At 33.8% G+C, this 25,828-nt stretch overlaps 1 pseudogene; it reads right to left on the bottom strand.

Annotated features, from left to right (window-relative positions):
• Positions 1-1,234: 1,234 nt before the first annotated feature.
• LOC127898845 (leucine-rich repeat receptor protein kinase EMS1-like) lies at positions 1,235-13,828 on the bottom strand (annotated as a pseudogene).
• Positions 13,829-25,828: the final 12,000 nt, after the last annotated feature.

Genomic DNA, 25,828 nt, shown 5'->3' with positions numbered 1-25,828 from the left:
AGCCCGTTGTTGATCTTCGCTTGTCAAGGTCTCCAACGAAATCAAAATCACAATACCCAACACATTGTTGACCACAATCCTTCTTGTACAATTAGGGATGGCAATGGGGAGGGGCGGGGAGGGGACCAATCTCCCCGTACCCATCCCCGAAATTTTACGTATGTCCCCGTCCCCTCCCCATCCCCGTCAAAATTATTTAAGAGAATCCCCATCCCCTCCCCAAATAATAACAGGGGATCCCCGAGGGTCCCCGATCCCCGAATAATTAATACATTTTTTTTGTCGATTTTGAGTTAATCATATTAAAATAAAAAATTCAAATAAAAGTAAAGTTCAAAATATATCTTACATTAATATCCATTACAAAAGTCACATACATTAAATTAGTAAGTAACGCAGCATGCAAGGGATACAAACTATCATGAACAAATTAATAGTCTAATACAAAATTGTTACAAATAAAATCAAATTTAGATTCAAAATTAACTTTTCAATGGTGGCATGGGCACTTTATAAATGTGGACTATTCCCTTTACAACACAATAGTTAAGTCGAAGCAAATTAACAGCAAATATTATATTAGATTAGATATTAAAATTATGATTTGCTGTGGGCAATTATAACATCTAAAAATAAATAAAAAATAGATTTAAGATAAATAAAAAATAGATTTAAGATAAATAAAAAATAGATTTAAGTTTAAAATATTTAATGAATATTAAAATTAAAACAAAAGTTTTGGGCTAATAGAATCTGTCCGGTCTTTTTAATGTCATAAATAAAAATTTAGGACTTTAATTAGTTAATTAGGCCTAAAAGTTTAATAATATAAATATTTTGATATTTTTTATTTTTACCAATACTTATAATTTTATAATTCAAATTTTATAATTTATTTACTAGTAATTTTAAAAAATAAAAATTAAATTAAAAATTAAAATGGGGAAATGGGTAGGGGATGGGGATTCCACCTCATCCCCGTCCCCTCCCCGAATAAGAAATTTGGTAAAAAAATTTTCTCGTCCCCTTCCCCGAATAAGAAATTGGGTATGAAATTATCCTTATACCCTCCCCGAATGGAAAAAATCCCCGAGGGTACCCGTCCCCGTGGGGATTTTTGCCATCCCTATGTACAATAATCCAACATTAACTGTCCCATACAGATATCGGAGAATCCACTTTACTGCAAGCCAGTGACTTTTACCCGGATTGTGCATGTATCTACTAACCATGCTCACTGCTTGAGATATATCGGGCCTTGTACATACTATAGCATACATAAAACTACCCACAGTACTAGCATATGAAACACGAGCCATGTAATCGCGCTCCTCTTGAGATTTAGGACATGAAGAAGAGCTTAATTTGAAATGAGGAGCTAGAGTTGTACATACCGGTTTAGTTTTGTCATCCATACCGAATCTTTCTAGCACTTTCTTCAAATAAGACTTTTGAGTCAACCATACGCTCTCATTCTTCTTGTCTCTACGAATCTTCATCCCAAGTATTCTCTGTGCATCACCCAAGTCTTTCATCTCGAACTCAGAAGCCAGCTGCTTCTTTAATCTTTCGATCTCATCTCTATTCTTCAAAGCTATAAGCATATCGTCGACATAGAGTAACAAATAGATGAAAGCTCAATCTAATAGTCTTCTAAAGTAAACACAATGATCGTGTTCACTTCTGGTGAATTTCTGCCCTTGTATAAATTGATCAAATCTTTTGTACCACTGCCTTGGCGACTGTTTTAGTCCATACAAAGATTTAATCAACATACACACATGATTCTCCTTTCCAGCAACTTTGAAACCACAAGGCTGAATCATATAGATTTCCTCCTCCAAATCTCCATGTAAGAACGCCGTCTTAACATCCAATTGAGCAAACTCTAAATTATATTCTGCAACTAAGGCAAGTAGAATACAAATGGAAGTATATTTTACAACTGGAGAGAAAACTTCATTATAGTCAATACCTTCCATCTGAGAAAAATATTTTGCCACGAGCCTTGCCTTGTATCAAGAAGTTGATTGATTCGAAGATCCTTGCTTTTTAGTGTAGACCCATTTATTGCCAATAGCCCTTTTCCCTTTTGGTAACTTTATAAGTTCCTAAGTCTGGTTTTGATGGAGAGATTTCATTTATTCCTTCATGGCTAATTTCCACTGATCACTTTCACTGCTGTGTAATGCTTCATCGAAAGTGTTGGGGATGTCATCATCAATAACTGGAAGTGCATAGGCTACCACCATATCTTTAGTAAGTCATCTAGGTTTCTTTATCTCTCTTCTTGGCCTCCTTGTTGTTATAAAATCATCATTATCTACATCATCAATTGTTTCTTCATTTTGTGGGACATCAGAAGAAACAATCTCTTCTTCAACTCTAGGTGTCACCTCCATAGTTGAACCCTTCTTTAATGTAAAACTAACTAGTACATATGGAGTTACATCAAACTCCACCCGCTGCAATACCTCTTTGGTCTTGTTCTCCACCTGCTGAGAACTTGAAGCTTTTATAATTAAAGCTTCATCAAATGTGACATCTCTGCTACACACAAACTTTTTATTTTCGAGATCCAAAAGCTTGAAGCCCTTTACTCCATCTTTGAATCACACAAAGATAGCTTTTCTAGTACGAGGATCCAGTTTATCATCTTTGACATGATAATAAGCTGGACACCCGAATATACGAAGGGAATCATAGTCTTGTGCATGCTTTCTAGACCACATTTATATAGAAGTTTTACCTCCAATTGCATCAGAAGGCAATCAGTTTATCAAGTGACTTGCGTAACTCACAGCTTCAGCCCAAAAATTTTTATCTAAACCAGCATTAGATAACATACACCGTACCTTCTCCAATAAAGTACGATTCATACGCTCAGCCACACCGTTCTGTTGCGGAGTATGTCTCACCATGAAATGTCTTTTAATACCCTCGTTCTGGCATATTTACAAGAATGGATCATAAGTATATTCACCCCCATTATTAGATCGTAATACTTTGATTTTTCTGCCAGTTTGAGTCTCCACCAATTTCTTCCATTTCAAGAAAATCTCTAGAATCTCATCATTTACTCGCATGGTGTACACCCACACACGTCTAGAGAAATCATCAACAAATGTAACAAAATAATGGCTTCCACCAATTGATACAGCCTTGGTTGGTCCTCATGCATCACTATGAACATATTCAAGGATCTCACGAGTATCGTGATTAGTTGTACCAAACTTGACCCTTGTTTTCTTGCCTACTATACAATGCTCACAGAAATTTAATTTACGGGTTTTAGTACATTTTAAGAGTCCATGCCTCATCAGAGTTTGCAAAGACTTCTCTCCAGCATGTGTTAACATATATGTTTCCATAATATTGATTTTGATGATAACAAACAAGATCAAATTATTTAATATTCTTTTTAAATAAATCATTATTTTTACATTATAAAGGTTTTATATTTAACGAAAAAATGATTTTATGAAATTGATTGTTTTTATTCTTTTTAAATAAATCATTATTTTCACATTATAAATGTTTCATATTTAATGGAAAAATGATTTTATGAAATTGGTTGTTTTTCAAAGTTTATGGTTTAATTGAAAGAATTTTGAAAACTTTGAAATAAACAAGTATTGCTTGAAATTTTGGTAAATGACTTATTTGAAAAGTGTCATAACATTTTTGGCTATATCATAATTTCATAAAGTTTTGGGATTAACAAAGCATTACTTAGAAATTCTAAAATTGGACCTATTTGCAAAGTTTCATAACGTTTTGGGTCGTAATATAGTTTTGTAAAGTTTTGGGGTCAAACTATAATTTTAGAAAATAGTGCACAGTGCAAGTTATTGTAGCATCCGGCTTACCGGATATAAAAACTGAAAAACCGGATATTGGGCAGAATGTATCCAGAACGTAAACGGCTTACCGGATTTCGTAACCGGCAAGCCGAATAGGCAAAATTCAAAATTTTGCCTTAACGGTAACATAAATCCGGCTTACCGGATTCCATAAACGACAAACCGAATACGCCCAGAATGTGCATAACGGCTAGTTTTTGAGTTCAAACTATATAAACTCAAAACCAATTCATTTTTGGGAGATCCAAGCAAGCAAGAACAAGTGCACACAACATATATTGAGCTTCAACTTCGTGAATCATCATTCATTAAATCATCTTTGTTCTTCAATTTGTATATCTACTCTTAAAGAGAGATTCATTGTTGTATTTTTTATTTCTCATCAAATTGTGAGAGTACAAGTGTGAGAAACACTTGGGGTGAAGAGATTGGAGATATAATCTCTTGTTGTAAAGGTTCATTGTTGTAAAAGTTCATTGACACCTTGAAGTCAATTGTAAACATTTGAAGCCTTGGAAAGGCTTGGATAGTGAAATCCTCAAGCCCGGTGTGCTTGGAGGCGTGGACGTAGACGGGGATTCCCGAACCACGTAAAAATCCTTGAGTTTGCTTTCTCTTCCCTTACTCATTTATTATTGTGCTTTTATTGAATTTATTGTTTTCGAATTTATTAAGGCATTAGATTAAATTGTTGTGTGGTTTGCCTAGGATAATTTTTTAAAATCCCAATTCACCTCCCTCTTGGGTTGCCTAGTTAGTATTTCAGCATGTCCCAGTCGTACATGCCATAGCTTGGTGGTGTCACTGTGCGCTTCAACAACATTTGCTTCATTAGTTGTACCTCCCTTCAAATAGTACAGATTGTGACGCCGAACCCCTTGCAGAATCACCATAGCTCCATATGTAAACTTCATTATACCATCTTCAATGGTAACCTTGTAGCCTTTAGCTTCTAAAGCACCCACAGAAATTAGATTTTTCTTTAAAGTCGGAACAAATCTAACCTCTTTGAGTTCTCTAACCATTCCATCAAACATTTTGAGCCGAATTGTTCCTATCCCTATTGTGCGACAAGGTTGATAATTCCCTATCACAACTTCACCGGATTCCAAATTACAAAAATCTGTAAACCATTCCTTAATAGGACACAAATGATAAGTTGCTTCAGTATCAAGTATCCACTCGCTTGAACTAGCCACATATATTGCAGGAGTGATACTTAGTGAATAATCAGAGTCCTCATCTTTCCGTGCCATGTTTGCTGCTACTGGTTTCTTCCCATCTCTCTTTTGAGCCTTTGGACAATCTTTCCTCCAATGACCCATTTCATGACAAAAGGCACACTCATCTCGAGCTAGATTTCTGTTTCTCGATTTGGATCGAGAATTCTTTCCACCACGCTTTTTCTTTTTCTCCATCGCCCAATCTCTGCTCACCAAAATTTCAGACAATGCTTGTTCGGAATTTTTATCATTATTCTGAATCTTCAAGTTAGTCAATGTTGTGCAAACATCTTTGAAAACAATCACACTCTTCCCATATATCAAAGTAGTCACAAAATTGCTATATTCCTCTAGTAGTGAGTGTAACAGAATCATAGCATTGACTTCATCCTTAATATCTTCATTAAGATTCTTCAAATCAGCAAGTAACTTTTCAAATCTTGAGACATGATCGTGCATGAACACCCCAGGCTTCATTCGAAAACCATATACTTGGCTCATTACATGAAGACAATTTTTAGGACTTTTTAACAGATTCTTCTCCTCTAATGTATGCCACAAAGTCACCGCACACTCCTCATCTTTCACCAAGTATTTCACCTCCTTAGTCAAACAAGATCTGATCTAACCACAAGCTTTCTCGTTGATACGATCCCAAATTTCTTCATCATACAAGTGTCTTTTATTTTTCAGAACAATATCGAGATCGATTTGAATAAGGGCATCCATAACTTCGCGCCTCCACATGCCGAAGTTGATTTTCTCATCAAACTTTTCAACATCGATCTTCTGGCCTCCTATAACAGGTGCTGAATAGCGATTTGACAAATCTCGCCTCCCACCTTAAGTGTCTCCTGAAATAGTCTCGGTAGATCTCTCCCCAATTCTGGAAGTTTCATCTTCTACCATTTTCTCAACGAATTATTTCCACTTGAAAAATAGTCTCTATGATGTTAATTTTGTGTGAATAAATGCATCAGGAAAGTTCCCAGGAGACTGGACGGGAACTCGGTCCCAATTAAAAACTAGAATCCTTAGACTTTTATCGCCTTTGTGGACAGAACTTTTCTAGACATGCAAAAATACACACTACTTACAATAGACTGTCTCCCCAAGTACAAATGGCCGTCTCCACCGTATTCGTGAATAGTACCATATACGTGAACAGTACCGTATCCCCCCCAGTACGAACCGTCGGCTCTGATACCACTTGTTGTGCATGGAATACGGAATCAAGCGCACCAAATAATTATAGAAAAATAAAGGACACAAGAATTACGTGGTTCAGTAATTAAACCTACATCCACGGAGGCAAGAAAGAATAATTGTTTATTTAACAATTAATAGAGTACAATATTTGAGTAACGAATCTCACTTCCCAAAAACCCAAATATACGTAGTACTCTCACACTCTGCAGGAAAAATAAATTCCCCAGACACACTTCTCTCACTTCTCTCAAAAGCTTAGAAACTTATAAGCCTAACAATTTTTTTGGGATGCAAATGAATGGAAGAAGTGCCATCTATTTATAGGGAAAACAATGGCACTATTGCACCAACCCCTTTACTATTCCACATAACCTAAGCAAATTGTCAATGCTGTCCATTTGGCAAATTTGACAAATTTGCCAACTTTTTATTTTTTCTTCAAATGTTTGGTAGCTCTTTGAAAAATTGCATGCTTTCTTGATTTTGCATGCCACGTGCATGTTTTTTCAACAGGAACTGGGAAATGAACTGCTACTGGCGGATCCTTGCCTAGAACCGAAGCCTTTAGCTAGCCGACCTTGTACCATAAGTCTATACTGGCATTTCTTTCAATAGGTCAAGCAAGTCTGCTATCAACTCTTGTAGGCTATTGAATCCATTTTGCAAATTCATGTGCCTAGTCTCCAAGGGTTGATGAGGTGTTATGCCATTTTACGAAGGATGGCAATTATACCGTTAAATTAGTGCATCTTATGTCTCTGGCTTGGGAGAATATGGATGCTGTAAAAAGTTCTAGTAATTCTTCAAGGGATCGGAATAAGATCTGGCATCTCAATGTTCCTCGTGAGGTCAAATTCTTTTTGTGGCAGCGTTACACGGTTATGGTTCATTTAGTTAACACTTATTTGACTTAAAGAAAGGGTTTGATGAATACAAATAAAGGACAACACGGAAATCGAAACGAAACTTAATGTAACTGTGCAAGTCTGTAAGATGCTGACAACCTTTTGAATCCTCACACTGCTTGATTCAAAAGGTTCTTACAGATGCCTTTTGGCCGAGGGTCACAATTTAATATGTGGTTCTAGGAATGGACATCACATCTGCAGGGGAATATTGGACGTGCAAAGGCACAAAATGCTCCCGCAACAAAGAATCATTCCAACGATTACCATCCAACGGTATAGGAGAGACTTTTTTATCAAAGCGAGGCACTAGAGACTGCGCAAAAAGAATTGAGCAGTGGAATCCAATTGCGATGACAGACATCCACTTGTGAGTTGTGACCCACACCCAATATTTCACCGAATACCCCGTTCAAGAACACCATGTACCCATAGAAGACTTCACCAGACATAAGATAAGGGTTATGACCATGCTTGGCAGTAAGAAAAGACTTGTGTTTAAAGTATCGAGCTTTCAACACCCGAGCTACCAAAGAATGTTCAAAGACCAATCACCAACCTTGCTTAGCCAACATCGCTCTATTTTTCTTTTTTTCTTTTTTCCATTTTTCCCGAAAGGAACACCCTTCTATTCAAACAACAAAAATCTCTGAAACCATTACAAGTCTACAAATCAAAACGACCAAGCAACCAAGCCTACAGAGTGTTGAAGATGACTGTGCAAACCAATTGGGAATCTTGAAAGACTAATCATCGGCAACTGCTAATCCTTAGCAAGCTAGACCAAAAGTGTATCCCCCTACAATACCAACAAGGAGGAACTGCTATAATATTGTCAACTTGTTTGTTCCTAGAAAATGGAAAGTAAAACTGGTCATGGATAAAAGAAACCTGTATAACTTGACAACTTGGACTGATGTCTACTTACCCCAATGAAAAACCAGCAATTGGTTAAAGCAGCCACTGAATGTTGAACAAGATTTTCATTTTAACTTCATTTTTCTCTCCTTCTAGTCTTGCGTGCTTATGAATTGTAAGAACTCGATCGTGTGAACGATAAACGAGGGTCTAGCAAAAGAATGGTATTATGAGTGGCATACGAATATGAATGAACAAAAATATGAACCTAACTAATAACATTTCAATGTAAAAGAATGGTCTGTTTTAAAAAACTTACCAAATTTAGAAGTGCTGTGATCTTACCAATTAGCTTTTGGCTTCTCCTTACTGTTACCTGCAAAGCGAAATGCGAAGAGATTCAAAATTTGAAAACTTAAAAGCTGCATTTATTTCATTAATTTGCTAGCTTGTAGCTGTTATGAGCCATCTTTTGATTATATAGTTTGAGAACGGGCCATTTGACTCCAATTATGGAGCAACATCCAAATGGGAGAAGTGGAAACAAAAAGAACGACCAAGTGAAATAAATTCATGCACCCTACAGCTAAGTCCTGTCTTGTTTTACTCAAATTGTATTAAAAAAAATACGCAATGATTCACCAACAAAAACATAACTACCAGAAGCTATCCTTTAAAGATGATTTATTGCTGCATAGTTCATCCACGGTTTCTAACTAAGTGTCTGAATCATAGCAACTTGCTCTAGTGAGAGAAATTTTGAAGATCCAGATAAACATTATAACAATAGCATCAGGTTAAGCTGATGCCATCCATTATATTATGGATTCCCCCTAATGTGTGCTCCCCTACATTAGAGTCTCCAATTAGGCAAGGTGGTCTACAGTTGATGCATCTGCCTGTACTGCCCCACAGTCTAAAAGTACATAATGATCTGCACATATCACACTTCAAAGCTCAACAACATAACAAGATGAAGAAAAGAAATACTCACTTTCCAAATGGCTCTAGGCGATTAATAATTGCACCATTACCAACCCCACTCCTCTATAAAACTTATTCTAAAATTTCTTATTCCAATTAAACCTATATAAATGAAAAGGCCACCAAGAAACCAAATGAATAATTCATAAGTCACTGTCAATATCTTTCTCCAATTAAAACTTCAATCCTTCTTATTCATATTCTACCTACTTCTAGCTCACATCCCCTTTACTCCCAAAACTGAAGTCACTATTAATGCCAAAAGCATCTATAAAGTCATGCAAGATGCAAGCTGATATTTATTCTATATTTACAGGATATCCTGTTGCTGGTGGTGTAGTCATTTTCCTGCTAACCTTACACAGATCACTATTCTCTAAACTGTTATGAATTAGGCTACAATATCAATAATTTTGGCCTAAATGCTTAAATGTGATATTGCAAAGTATAGGTAACTATATCATTGTTAAACAAATCTGTTCGGCCATATGACATAACAGGTTTTGTGAACTTGGTTGGTGTTGGTAACAAATGTTTCTCCCACCTGATCTCATTATGTCATATTTCAGGCTAAGAGGAGACAGAAGACACAAAGACATTAATGGCCATTTTTTAGGTTGGTTGCAGTAATAGAGTAGTAGTCACAATTCATTGACACTAGCAGTTTACATTCTCAAACATAAATATTTTGACAGGGTTTACCTCTGTTGACTCTATCATCTTCACTACACATTAGCATAGATACTTCTTTTTCGCTCTCAATCACAGCACTTTCTTGCACAATCAACTCCACTGAAAACGAACCAACTTTGGTATCTCTGGTAGAAGCAAAATAACATCCACACTTTTAACCTGCATGTTTTAACATAACAAAAACTTCAGCAAATAGAGCTTATACTAAGGGATTTTTTTGTTGAGTAGTATCTAGTTAGGACATTGTATATGTGAGTAGATTTTTTGTGTAGCTTTCAGGGGAATTGCGAAAGTTCCCAAGCTCCCAAGTAATGACTTTAATTGACAATAAAAATTTTTTGAAACTAAATTATGATTAGATTAGCAGCAGGAACTCTGGTGCTTATCATTCTAAGTTCATTCTACATATTTTGCAATTTATTTCAAACTTACCTCTGCTATATATATCCTTAGTACCAGAGGATTCTCCCCTTTCTATTCTAATCTCTTCTGAATGTTCTTCCACTATAATATTTTCAAGAAACTCCTGCACATGAAGCATGCTAGGCCTCACAGTAGGATTATCAGAGACGCAAGCAGTGGCAATCTGCAACATTTTAAGCATCATTGGTTTTGAATTTGCATTACGTACTATAAGGTCCAGAACATCATCAACCTATTCCTTCTTCATCATCAGCAACACCCAATCAACCAAGTTCCCACCATCTTTATCTTCAAACTCAGGTCCTGTGGGCTGTTTTCCAGTCACCAATTCAAGTAAAATAACACCGAAGCTATATATATCACCTCTTTCGTTAGCCCTCCCAGCTTGGCCATACTCCGAGGGAACATAGCCAATCGTGTCTGCTGTATCAGTGCTTACATGACTCTCGCAATCACTGATCAATCGAGCAAGCCCAAAATCTGAAACTTTTGCTTCAAAGTAATCATTGAGCAAGATGTTGCTGGTTTTGATATCCATGTGGATGATATAAGGTTTGAAGCCATGATGAAGAAATGATATGCCACGAGCAGCGCCATATGCAATTTTACAGCGTTTGCCCCAATCAAGAGATGCAGCCCGATTTCTTAGCCAGTCATCTAAGCTTCCATTGACCATGTACTCATAAACAAGTAGCTTCTCCTCACCAACTGAGCAGTAACCAAGCAACTGCACAAGATTTTGGTGCTTTACCATGTCCAAGGTTTCCATTTCAGCAGCGAATTCTCGGTCACACTGTCCGGTAGCCTGACTTAGCTTCTTGACTGCAACTGTTTTCTGATCAGGCATAGTACCTTTGAATGCAGTTCGAAAGCCACCACCTCCAATAACATTTTCCTCCCAGACTTGGCTCAAACATGGCTAAATTGATGCTCAAATGCTCCATTAACGCGATGCTGCTGCGATCTGAGATACTCTTTCTATTTTGCTCAGAGATACTGTTCTGCTTGCTTTCTTCAGTTTCCTTAGGATCACTTTGCCTGTTGCTTCTTTGAATCCACGACCGCAGCACAAAGACGATAATTGCAATGACAAGAACTGAGCCAACAACAATTCCAACCAGGGCCAATTTACCAAAGGTCAAAATCTGACAATCTGAACCCATAATTTTCTCACAGAGATCTTTGTTCCCAGTGAGTGAAATTATTGAGAGGTTCTGACAAATACCACTTCTCGGCACCTCACCTTCCAATCTATTATCTGCCAAATTCAGGTATAACAGATAGGGCAAACTACATAACTTCTCTGGAATATGTCCATCTAGCATGTTCATTGAAAAATCCAGGTATTCCAGTTGCACAAGATTACCAAGTTCAGGAGGAATCTCTCCTGTAAACTTGTTTAGATGAAAATCCACACTTGTTAAGCATGGAAGGTTATTCAAAGACTGTGGCAAACCCCCATCAAAGAAATTATTACTCAAGTTCATTATTAAAATCTTTCAGGCAACTGAATTTAAAAAAAGAGCTTATTTAGTGGACCATAAAACTTATTGGATTGAACATAAAGCCCCACAATTCCTAGAATGTGTGACAAAGATTAAGGAAGCTCACCATCAAGCTCATTACAGCTTAAATCCAGATGGGTGAGCCCGTTCAAGTTCCCAAAACTAGTTGGCACTGAACCATATAATTTATTCCCTGACAAATTCAGCCTTACCATTTACCAAACCACTCAAATAACCTAAGCTTTCAGGGATGGAACCCGTAAGCTGGTTATGTCCCAAATACAAGCCTTGAACCTTGAGAGAGTCACCAAATTCCGGTGGAATGGAACCTGTTAACAGATTCCCAAACAAGTTCAAGGTTGTAAGGTTTGTTAGTCTCGAGAGTGATCCAGGAATCTTACCAGAGAGCATGTTATTGTTGAGTAGAAGATATACCACCACCACGCAGCTCCCCAGTACTTCAGGTATTGGACCAGACAACGTATTGTATGAAAGATCAAACTTTCCGTGATTCTAGCTATAACTTAAATCAGGTATATTGACCTCATGAAAATAGGATGAAGGCTTTGAAGGAATCGGCCCCGATAAATTATTATGAGAAAGATCTAAGAATTGTAGCTAAGCCAGGTCTGCAATCTTCTCTGGAATTGACCCATTGAGATTGTTGCTTCCCAGGTCCAATGTGTTAAGTGAAATGCAGTCTCCAAATTCCATTGGAATAATCCCATCAAAAAAATTTGAATTCAACTTAAGAATTTGAATATTTGTGAGATTCCCAATTTTCTTAGGTATTTGCCTTGTTAACATATTGCTACTAAGATCAAGCTTCTCCAAAGCAACGGCATTACTTATCTCCCAGGAAAGAGAACCCTCTAACAGATTACTGGCTGCATTAAACTCCATCAAGTTCTCCGAGTTCCACAGACTCACTGGTATTACACCAGTGAAATTGTTATATTGAAGATCAAAAACCTTCAATGGCAGCTCCGAGATATACTCAGGTATGGAACCAGAGATGCGATTATTTACGAGTACCAACTCACTCAGATTGGTACACCTGTCAAAAACATCTTCAATAGTTCCTGAAAGCATATTCCCATCAAGATTAATCTCCACAAGGGATCCTGAATTACACAATTCTCTTGGTATGGGACCAGACAGCTTGTTATTGCTCAAACTAATGTACTTCAACATAGAACAATTTCCAATCTCTGGTGTGATTCGGCCAACAAACTGGTTATTATACAGCCAGAGGGAGTCCATTTGGTTCCACTTCCCCAGCCAAGAAGGCAATGGTCCAGAAAGTTGGTTCATTCCAGCAGAAAACGTAAAAACTTGTAGCTCGGCCAGCTGCTCAGGCAACGACCCAGATAATGCATTGAAAGAAAGCACCACTGCTTTCAAATTCCTACAGTTACCAAGCTCAGCTGGTATGGACCTATGCCAAGATAAAGGTCACTGAGCTTTTTCAAGTTGCCAATTTCAGGGGGAATGTTACCAGACAGTAAGTTATTTGAAACATCCAGATAACTCAAAGACTGTAAATTTTTTAAGAGACTTACAGGGAGTGAACCTGAGAGAAGATTGTCACTGAGGTCCAAGTCCTGCAATTGAGTCAAGTCACCGAGTCGACTCGGAATTGTTCCATTCAAGCCATTGCCGGAAAAATCGAGGGACTTGAGCTGTTTTATGTCCCCAAGCTCAGATGGCATTTCCCCGGTGAAAGAGTTGGAACGAAGCGAGATAGTTTCGAGCCGAGTCAGCAAACCGAGTTGACTCGGGATAGAACCGGACAGCTGGTTTTCACCCACAGACAGCATTTTCAGACGTTTAAGGTTGGAGACTTGAGGAGAAAGTTGACCAAAGAGAAGGTTTTTGGAGAGGTCAAGGATTCTGAGGCTCGAAAGATTAAAGAGGAAAGGAGAGACAGGGCCTTTGAGTGACTGAGTTTGGATAACAAGAGAGACGACTCGGCTGTGTCTACATTTCACTCCAAACCAGTGACAGTGTCGAGTCGTTTTGTTCCATCCAGAAAGGACTTGAGGATTTTGAAGGGAGTTTTTGAAATGAACAAGACTTCTTCTTTCTTGTTTTGGCTCATCAATGGCGGTAAAAGTTCCAAAACTTAAAGAAAAAACCATCAGACAGAGCAGGAGCTTAGCCATTTCCAGGGAATAAAATCGAAGTTGCAAAGGGTAAAGGAAAACGTTGAAGAGGTGAAAATATAACAGAGAAAACGAGAGTACAACACAAACAGCAGAGAAAATGAGATCACAAAACAAACACTCATTCTCTCTCTTTGACTATAAACATCACTCCCACAAGCTTGAAACGCCGCCGTTGGCTACTAAAAGGTGCTTCATTTTGGCGCCAAATTGTGTGTTATATGATAAAATGACAGAAGTACCCATGGCAAACAAAAATAATAGAACTGCTCATAAAATAATTATGCCAAAGAGAAGGGGACTATTGTAATTTAAATGATTACCTATAAAGAACTATTATTTCAATTTTTTTATTGACAATTTTACAATTAAATTATATTATATTAAACAACAGAAAATGAATTGATTTTAAATTGTTAATGTTGGATCAATGATAAATTTCTTATATTTTTAATAAGAGAAAGAAAACTTAGACTTAAAAATACAAAGGTTTAAATGGAATATGTACTATATTAAATTTAATTTATTATCAACAAATATTTTGCTCAAGAATTAAAAAATAAATTTAAATTTAACGATTCTTTATCTTTTAATAAATACAATTAAAAAAGGAGTATTTTACTCTTCTTATTTCTTATAACAAAGTAATAAACTAACATGCATAAATACGGGCGTAAATGCTCCATACGACTCTTGAAATGTTCGAACACGTGATTTGTAATTATTATAAATCATATTATATAACAGCCTAATATGATTTTATTTGTTATTTTTTTACTTACAAAATTTAAATTTTTAATATTAATTAATTAACAAAATTTTGTGCCTTATAGATGCACTTGTCAAATGTCAAGTGGAGCCTGTCAAAATCGCTTGTACGAGTGGTTATGCCTCCTGTGGGCAATATGAACGAAAAGACTAGACTTTGATAGTTATAGATAGCTTACTACTATAAGCTAAAAAGAAAAGTTGCAAGAAATTTTTTAAGTCAATTTTACTTGTATTCATAGAAAAAGAAACTTCATTGGATAATCACTGTAGTATGGCAGCACTAGCAGCCTTTGGAACTTGGAAGCGTAACGTAATGAAGTGTAGCCAGAGCTTTATGTGTATGTCACCGTATACTTATATATTGTCATGACTCACGAGATAATTACATGCAATGGAGTAGGTGTAGATCGGTTTGGATTGGTTTAAATTAGAGATGGCCAAGGGTCATGTTGGTAAAGGCAGGCCTATGAACCACTTGGGCTTAGCCCAGGTGGCTAAAACTACTCCCTCACAAATGTGAGGGAAGCGGTTCGAGTCTCCGCAGGCGCATTATAGGGATGTTCTTCTTTGGAGTTTCAGAGCTTAAGTGAAAACACTCTTTTTCTTAGGAGTGGACTTGGGCGTTCCTCGAATATTTAAGAGGGTTAAAAAAATCTGAGCGATAGCATATTAGAGTTGATGTAAATGGGTTTCAGTAATTTGTATGGTATAAATAGCATGAGCAATAGTTCTCTTCAAAAAAAAAAAAAAAAAAAAAAAGAAGGCCTATAAGGACATGTGGGTTGGCACGACAAGTATAATAATTTTTTTTTTCTTTTCTTATGGAGGCATACTAAACTGTTAGTGCGTTTTTTTCTTTTTAAATCTATGTACTTTTTTTGAGTCAACATGTTTTTAGTCAAATTCCATCTAATCATTTTAAAATTAAAATTCATATTCAATAATAAGAAACTAATAATAATAAGATAATATAATACTAACTATTAAGTTAAACTTTACAGTATTATAATTCTTTTTTAATAAACAACAACAACAACAACAACAATAATAATAAATTTTTTTAAGGGTTAATTGTTAACTTAAACTTGCATAGAGTCATCAATAATAGATCATAGTTCAAAATAAATTAATGCATACATATATAAAATCATGGTATATATAATTTTATTTATTAAAATCATGATATTATCTATAGATTATAAACATAAAACAATTAGAGTATTTTTTATGAAACGGAGAATTAAATGAATTTGAAAAACTTATGCTAATAATATACATTAAAAGATTCAATTTGAAGTTATTTGTAAAATCATAAAATTTTAAATTTATTTTTCAAAATAAGATTTTACTTTAATATACTTTGGCCAGCATGCTATTAATACCTTGCAAGCCATGTGTTAGCCCACTAATAAAACGTGCTTATCCCTAACCTTCTTCACGTGTCTCTTTAGCACATTTCTAAGAGCACAATGCTTTCAAGGCCCAGTACTTAAAATTCTCAGCCTAACTCAGTCGTGTGTATGCCTACCACGCCATGTGTCCTATCAAAATGTTCTTGTGCCATATGGTGCTATTTGGATGTGTGACATGCCCGTGCCATGCCATGTGGAGCTAGCCTGCCGGGCATCTCTAGTTTAGAGAAAAATTGAATCCAAATTAGTTCAATTGAGTTGGGATATTTTGAAACTAAAATCTGAAACTTCAAATAGAGGTGAGGCAAATTAGAAATTCCAACTTGATTCGGCTCAATTAAAGCTTGCTTGGTATTGAGGTTGGACAATTATAGTTTAGAATTTATTTAGTAAATATTAGCTACTGTAACTTAAAAACTAAGTTAATTTGATCCACCACTTTTATGATTAAAAACTTATAACATCTTTACTTTTTTTTTTAAATTATTATTTAAAAATTATATTTACTACATATTATTAAGTTTTACTTCATAATTAAATTTTTTTAACAAGGGTAATTTAAAAAAAAGCACCTAATTGTGAATTTTCTATTTCTCATTTAATTAGTGTTCAATCTTGCAATTATGAAAGAACATATATCCAACATATAAGCACCCAGACAAGGGAACAAATTCATTAATTTATGCATATAGACGAAAATGACTTGCATTTGAAGACGATCCATCCAGCATATAAACATCATGTTTTAAATAAGGGAAATGCTACGGTTCCATGACTAAAATTATGGCATTAATACTGAGATAAACATAAATTTTATAAATTACATAGATTAGTATATAGAATATAAAATAAGTAAATTAATATAAGAGTAGTAAATTGATATTATAAAATTATAAAAAAAGTAAACACATGCCAAAATAACATAAAACTTATAAATCAATATTAAACTATCATTAAAAAAATTTATTCATTTAATTTAATTAAACGAAGAAAAATGTCAGCCATCAACTAAAAATAAAGTAATCGTATTGAAAATAATTGGAAAATTTTATATTGAACGGGTTTAATCATAAATTCTATATTTGTTCTAGGATATTAATAATTTTTTTTTTTTGTTTTCTACCATAGTATTGTTTAATACACAGATTAGTTAAGCAAAATTATTTTTCTTGATGTGGATCAAGGTAAAACAAAATAATAAAAAAAGAATCAAGGGAAAATAAAATATAAAAGTATTTTTTTGAAGATTAAAATTCGTATCTTATATGTGGATGAGCATTGACAAAACTAAGGTAAAAAGAAAAGCAAAGTTTAAAGGACCCATAAGTAGTAAGGATTAATTTCCCCATACCTCTCGTGAATTGACAATATCAAAACTATCCCTTTACTTTTAAATACATCAAGTTACTCATTAAAAATTGTTATCTCATTTATTTTTAATGCCAAAAAGGTAAAATGATATTTATACATTCTCATATCAGTCAATTAACCAAAAAAAAAAAAAGAAGTCAAATCTCTATGTAGGCTAATTTTCAATGGCCTAAATATTTCTAAGTTTTCTAAAATAAAAAATGAAAAAATACCATTTTGCACCCATAAATATCAAACCCTTGGCTTCTCTCCCATCTATGGCCGTACGCTGCCAACACAATCAAACCCATAGCCACGCGCAGCCAAGGCAACCAAACCCTTAACAGTACGTGGCCATAGAAACCAAACCCATGGCCATGCACAGCCATGGAAACCAAACCCTTGGTTGTGCGCGGCATGGTAGCCAAATCCATGTTCACGCGCTGCCATGGGAACTAAATCCATGGTAACTGGCAGGGGCGGAGACAGATTCACTGGGGGCTTTAGAAAAAATTATAGTGATTCACTGGGGGTTTTATAAATCAACAGGGGCTTTAGAAAAAATTATTGAGAATTTTAAGAAAACTAAATTAATTATTAAAAAAAAAAATTTCCAGTGGGGGCTTAAGTCCCCACTGGTCCTAAGGTGAATCCGCCCATGGTAACTGCAACACCTGGCGAGTATATTGCTTTGGTTTTAGTTATTCCATTGAGTGTTCATAATTCAAGCCGCTTCAATAGCTCTGTATTTGTTGTACGAGACGGCTTCTAATATACTCTCTGTTTTTGGCTTATGGTCTCGACCAAATGGGGCAAAGCACGAAAGCTGTTCGAAGCTCTATTTCTGATATGAACTGCTTCAGTAAAATCCTTCAGTTCATGCCTTTCACCCATTCGAGTTAGCTCTCGATGCTCTTAATTAGCGCAACTATGTTTCTTAAAACCCATAACCGATGAATTAAGAAACTTTTTTGAGCCTAATCTCCTTAAAGTTTGGGAGTATCTGATCCTAAGATCGGGTCCGATATATTTGAAGAAACCATAAGTGTGGTGGCTTAGAACCAAAGCCTTAGCCGCGTGCGGCCATGGCAACCTGGGAGTCAAATCCATGGCCGCGTGTGGCCAAGGCAATTTTCTTTTTTGAATTTTACGGACTGCGTCATTTTTATTTTATTATTTTTGTTAATTTAAAAAGTATTTCTTTTAGAGTTGAAATCTTTAGTCAACAAAAATATTAAAAAAAGGATGTTTTTATACTTTAACAAGTGGGCGATGGTCAATAATTAAAATTAATACTTTTTTGAGAAGAAAATTAATTACTTTTAGAATTCAAAAGTAAGAAAAATGATTTAAAAATTATCAAGGGTAAAAGTTTGTTTAGTCCCTATATTTTAAAGTTAGTATTCGTTTAGTCCCTATATTTTTTAAAATACCTCAAATCATCTCTGTCATTAAATTATTGACACTCTTGCCGTTATCTTTTGTTCATTTTAACTTATTTTTACAATATTATCCTATTATAATAATTTTTTAGACATTATTAAAAAGAAAAAATAAATTACCAGTTTAACACCAAAAAATAAAATAAAATAAAAATATATATTAATTTTTGTGGAACACACTCTTGAGTTAAATATTAATTTTTCTAAAAAAATTGATAATGTAATTTTTTTACAATATTAATTTTTTAGACATACATGAGCTTCTACAAAAATTAATATATACCTTTTTTATTTTTGTTTTATTTTTTAGTTTAATTCGATAATCTAATTTTTTATTAATATCTAAAAAAGAAACATTATTGTAAGAGTGTAATATTATAAAAACAAGTTAAAAATAATAAAAAATAATGGCATGAGTGTCAATATTTAACAATATAAACGTTTTGAAGTGTTTTTAAAAATATATGGATTAAATAGACACTAACCTCATATATTATGAGGACTAAACAAACTTTTACCCAATTATCAAAAAAGATAAGGCGAAATTATCATAATGACTATGTAAGCACACTAAAAAGCAAAAGCAGAGATTTCAAATCCAAAACTCCAAAACCAACAAACAAAATCAAAATCATCGTTCTTTTTATCCTAGAGAGATGTGAACACACATGTATGGATTAAGCAGAAGCAAAGATAATAATTGATTAAAAAAATGAAATAAACTAAACAAATAGAGAGAGAGAGAGAGACGGTCACACGAACCAAAGCCATCTAACATGCCCCACCTTATTTTATTCTCCAAATCTTTGTTGGAGTGTGGTTATTCTTAAGTCTCGCTGTTCCATGCGGTTGGTGGAATTGATTCTTGTACGTTGGCTTTTGGTGGGATTTTGTTTTGGAAAATGATGTTTGCTCCGGATCAAGCTTCGAAAACTCAAAATGCAACGTTTCACAACTAAAGCCAAGAAACGGCGCGTTTTGCTTGCCTATTTCCCCTTTACTTCTTCGTTTCTCATCTTTCACTTAACTCTTTCCTGTATCCTTTTCTCTGGCTGCTTATGAAGAAACAACAAATTTGCTCACATCAAGTTCAAATCATCATCTTCTTCAAAGATGCCAAGATCCTTTGCTTCTCTTTTCTCCCGCAAGAAATCGCAAACACTTACCTTCAAAGATTACTACACAAACTGGTGCAACACTCTGTAAAAAACCATCCTCCCTCCCTCTCATTCATAAATCTATTTCTTTATCTTCATAAATCTATTTCTGCAAAAAAAACCCTCCTCCCTCCCTCTCATTCATAAAGATTACGCACCCACGCACTTGTACATGTATATCTGACTGATATGAGTAGCTGCAGAATCTGTCTAAAGAGGCTGTTATGGGTGATGCCTCACATGCTTTTGTTCATCTTCATGCTATGCTTGTAGCAGATAAGGTGAGGAAACTGTGGTGGTTTAAAGTTTTGGATTCTTATGCTGGGTTGATTGTACTTCCTAATTCGCGGTAAAATTATTAATTTGAGATTCATTTATTGTGAGTACTGGATTCTGCATCTCCAAATTCAACCTTTGTAAAAGCATTGCAGTATAAGGTTGGGATATACAAACAAATGCCCAGCTCATTAATCAACATTCAAAATGCAATATAGAAACAAATACTCAGTTAATCTTGTTCTACCGAAACTTCACAGCCGCTGTTGATCTTGTTCCGCCGAAACTCAGCTTTCACGGACAAATTTTGCAGCTGCTGTTAATCACCTTCTTCATTAAATGGGTGCATTCTTTGTAAGAGGAAGATCACAGCTTAAGACGAAGAGGATGAAGAGAAAAACAGTTGTTAAGTCGAACAAAGAAGAAGAGAGACGTAGGGATTCTGCAGAGTCATTTTGCAAATGCTAAGTCAAACAGCAACGTTTTGGAGAAGTAAAAAAAAAAAAAAAAAAAACCAAACGGCGTCGTTTTGTTTAGTTTCGGGGTTTGACTCGGGGCAAATATCATAACTCTTTTATTTTTGCTTCTCTTATTTCAGTGCTTAAAGGAGAAAAGCAAAAGCTAACAAAGAGTGCTTCTCAAAAAGCAAAAGTTGACGCCCATGCCTTTGCCCTACTGTTTACCTTTCGAAGCCCTCCACTGTCCAGCTCTATTACCGTTTTGGTTATGAAAAATTATCACAAGTTTTCTACAAAAAAAAAAAAAAAAAGGTTCTTTGCCGTCTAAATTAGTGTTCAATAATGCCACACTCACAAAAACATGTACGGCAAAGCAAGTAGTATTGACAATGCTGCTGGTAGTGAACTTGCAACAACAAAAAAAAAAAAAAACACTTAAGCTCCCCAACAAATGACAAATCATAACTTATGCCTTTTTCCTTTTCATTATGAGTGCATTTAGCACACTGTATTATATTATATTGTATTATATTATTTTAATATAAATATATTTTATTATATTGTATTGTATCAACATTATATTATAATAATGTTATATAATGTTTGGTGCTACACTATACAACATTAATTTTTAATTTACTATATTAGTGCTGCATTGTATTATATTAATTTTTTTTGTGATTAATTTAAATTATATATTTAGAAAATAATATTTATTACTACTTAGAAAATAAGAAATAGAAATTTAAATTTTTTAATAAAAATGTTAAAAAATCATAATTCTTCATAAAAAGTAAAGCTTATAGTCTTAAATTTTTGAAAGTATAACATATATTTTTCAGTATTTTCTAAATATACAACCTGTGAAATAAAGATTAAAGTAAATAATTTAATCAAATAATGTATAAATAATATAACACCATAAATAATTAGTTAAAATCTATAAAATTAGTTCAAATATAATTTTAGGATGATAGAATAAAAGTTTATATATACCACAAGATAATTGAAAACTAATAAAGTGATACAATTGTGGTAGTATATTCACTAACAAAATGAATTCTGCTAAAAAAATCCAGCAATTATTATATTATTAGTTTTCAATTAATATTATTCAAATTTATTCATAGTTAAACATTTAGTATTAGTTATATTAAATGATTTTAAAAAAATTGATTTAATTATTGTAATACAATTAAATAATGTAATATTTTTTATATTACTTAAGTACTTATTAGTAGTTGTATTAAATTGTTGAGTAGTAATCGATTTTTATATATTAATTACTATATATAACTATTTAATCCAATATTTTGTTATATTTTTACTTTCATATATTATTTAAGTATTTATTATTAGCCTTATTAACTTATTAAAGATTAATCAATTTTATATGTTAATTATTATAATATAATTAAATTTACATTATTTAGTTATATTTTTAATATAATGTAATTAAAATATAATATAATATTATTGAATAATAAATTATTAATTTATTAATTTATATTAATAATTATAATCTAAAAATAAAAAATATTATATTATATTATACTAAATTAAAAAATTATATTTATTTGTTATTATTACAAAGTTAAAACAATGGAAGGCATTAATTAAACCCGACTTTTGGCGCCAAGTTGCAGCATTATAATTCAACCTAATACAGCAATTTGGTGTCTCAAACATGGAACACAATGCAACCTCATGTAATGAGGGGTGTCAAACACAGGCGGATCCAACTAAGGCTCAGGAGGGGCTTCAATCTCTTCTAGACCATTAATTTTTTTTTTAAATATACCTCAAACCCCTGCTAAAAGAATTAAATAAAAAATTTAAATGTACCCCAAACATGGGCGGACCCAACTATTTACTTTGATGTATTGTTCACCTTTCGAAGCCCTCCACTGTCCAGCTCTATTATCGATTTGGTTATAAAAAATTATCACAAGTCTTCTACAAAAAATGGTTCTTTGCCATCTAAATTAGTGTTCGATAATGCTACACTCACAAAAACATTTACGACAAAGTAAATAGTATTGATAATGCTGCGGGTAGTGAACTTGCAACAACAAAAAAATACACTTAAGCTCCCCAACAAATGACAAATCATATCTTATGTCTTTTTCTTTTTTATTATGGGTGTGTTTGACACAATATATTATATATTATATTATACTATATTATATTATTTTAATATAGATATAATGTATTACATTATATTATATTAATATTGTATTATAATAATACTATATAATATTTGGTGTTACACTATATTATATTAATTTTTAATTATATAATATTTGATGTTGTATTATACCGTATTAATTCTTTATTCACACGTATGCTTGAGAAATTGAAACATCTCAGGGCAAGTGATTTATCTAAAAATGGATCGAAAAGGACTATTTTGCGTCAACTGTGTGAATCCTCTCAGTTGCATTTCTTAGACTTGAGTAGAAATCTTCTCTTAGTTTTACTTTTTCGATGAGTTATTCTGCTAAACTGAACAACTTTCTCGTCGTTTGCCTTCTGGGCTTAGAAAGTGGAACCAATTGGTCTCGCTTTGGCTTTTTAGTAACAAGTTGGTAGAATCCCCCCACTAGAGATTAAAAGTTAATCAAGGTTGAAGTATATCAGTTTGAACAACAACCAAGTTGTTTGGTTCCGTAACAAGAGACTTCCCTAATTCAGAGTCAATTTTAGAGATTGATCTTATTAGGAATTTGTTGTCAGGTACCATTGAAGATTTGTTGGACCAGTAGATTAATCTTACTCAGCCAGTTTTCTCTAATAATAATAATCTCTTTAGTTCAATTCCAGCCATTGATGTATCTTGATCTCCAGTCCAGTAATCTCAAAGGTATAATGCAAATGGAAGAGTAAAACTCAGAGAACCTAATGGAGCTTTCTGCATCTAGTAATTTGTTAGGAGTTTCTCTTCTTGGGAAGATTGGTAACATTGTTGCTGCAGAGGGTCATTCTTAGTAACAATTTGCTATGGGGGCCTATATGTAAAGGAATTGGGAATCTCAGAGGTCTTCAAGTCCTTAATTTGAATTTTTTTTTTTTTGTGGGATCATTCCACTTGAGGTTGAAATAAATTTTAATGTTGACATTTTTTATTGAAATGAGATAGCTTTCTGGGCCATTGGCTTCTTCGCTTGGAAAGTTTAACCAAATGGACTTTTGTAATAACTATTTCGTTGGCTGAATCCCACCATAGCAACAACTTTTGTCTGGTTCCATCCCAAGATAATTTTCTAATGCAGAGTCACTTGTGGAGATTGATCTTGATTGTAATTTTCTTTCTACAACTAGTGATGATGTGTTTTTAGAAGCGTACTAATCTTATTCGGTCAGTTCTAGTTTATAGTCACATATATGCTTTTAATTTTTGAATCTTCTATTATTGGTTCTTGATCTTGATTTTAACAATTTCACTACTAAAATACTAGTGAGTTTGTGGAATTCAATAAATTTGATAGAGTTTTATGTAATGAATCATCTTACTCAGCGTCATACGAGTGTCGCATGTGAGATTACTTAAATACTATAAGCCTACAATGTATACATTTTTTTCCCATTTTATAATTGATCATCGCCTGAAAAGCTATTCCAAATGACCTTGGCCGTCTATTCAAGCTTGAAACCTTATCACCGTTTTCCAACATTTTTCACTAGGAAATCTAACCTAACCTTGGGAACTTGACTACTTGAGACATTTCGAGACTCTCGATTAATCTACTAATGGGTTGAAGAGGACTATTCCGTGAATTGACTCAATCGTAGTACTTTGTACCCAAGTGACAATCTTCTCTCGGGCTCACTCCCTGAAATGAACTAGCTTTCTGGGCCATTACCTTTCCGATAATTAGATCATGGCCCACCCAAGTTGAAGTACGTTGATTTGAGGACATCAAGTTGTCTGGTTCCATAAAAAAGTAATGTGTCAAGTGTAATTGAAAGTCAAATTGGGTACGTAGATTTGTCTCGCTAGGAATTCGCTTCAAGGTAATGTCAAAGATGTGTTTGACAAGTGCACTAATCTCAATCGGTTTGCTCTTGTTGATAATCATATCTGTAGTTCCAAACTTGAGTATCTCTCGGAGATGCCATTGGTGACTCTTGATCTTGATTCTAACAATTTCATTGGCATGATGTCAATGAGTCTAGTCAACTCAGAGAACTTGATCAATTTTTCTGTAGTAAGTAATTTGTTAAAGGGTTCTCTTTCTGGGGAGATTGGTAATATCATTGCTTTGGATAAGGTTGCTGTTAGTAACAATCTATTGACGGAGATTATACCTAAAGAAATTCGGAATCCCACCGAAGTAACGTGTACTAATATAAATACCTAAGGATCTTTCGATCTTCCATTGATTCTTTTTTATCTTGATTTTAACAATTTCATTAGTGTAATACTAGTGAGTCGGTTCAATTCGAAGGATTTGATAGAGTTTTCTATAGTGTAGAGATGACAATGGAGTAGACATGAGTTGGATTTATTCTGCTCTAGATCTAGATTCATAATAAAATTTAAAATTTATATCTACTTCAGATCCATCATAGGTTCATATTGTTTGCTCCACATCTAGATTCAAAAAAAAAAAAGATCTATATTTACTCTAAATCTTAAAAAAATTAAAATTCAAATATGCACTACATCCATCATAGATACTAAAACTCAGTAATAAAAGAAAAATAATTTTTTAGAAAGGAGATTAAAGACTAAAATGTATTGATAACAATTAAGTTATCTAATTTGTCTAAAAAATCTAACAACTATTGTAGCTTATACTTTTACACTAAAACAAACAAATAAGAGTAAGATTGATGTAATATTCTAATGTTTCCATGTTTCTTTTATCTTCTCGATATCGACACACCCATCATCATTGTTACAACGATAAATAATGACATATAAATTAAATATGATTTAATTTAGTGCTTTTTATTTTTATTATGACTATATTTAATTAAATATATGAATAACATAGTTATTTTATGATAGATAGCCACCACTAATTAGTGATTACATAACATGAATAAGATTATTACAAAATAATAGAAAGGGAAACTCAAGTTTAGAGATTTACTTGGCAATTAAAGGATTGATCTAAGCATTCAAATG

Source organism: Citrus sinensis, chromosome 7 (assembly GCF_022201045.2).
Source record: "Citrus sinensis cultivar Valencia sweet orange chromosome 7, DVS_A1.0, whole genome shotgun sequence".
Lineage (NCBI taxonomy): Eukaryota > Viridiplantae > Streptophyta > Magnoliopsida > Sapindales > Rutaceae > Citrus > Citrus sinensis.
The sequence above is the reverse complement of the archived record's forward strand: the minus strand, read 5'-3'. Positions and strand labels throughout refer to the sequence as shown.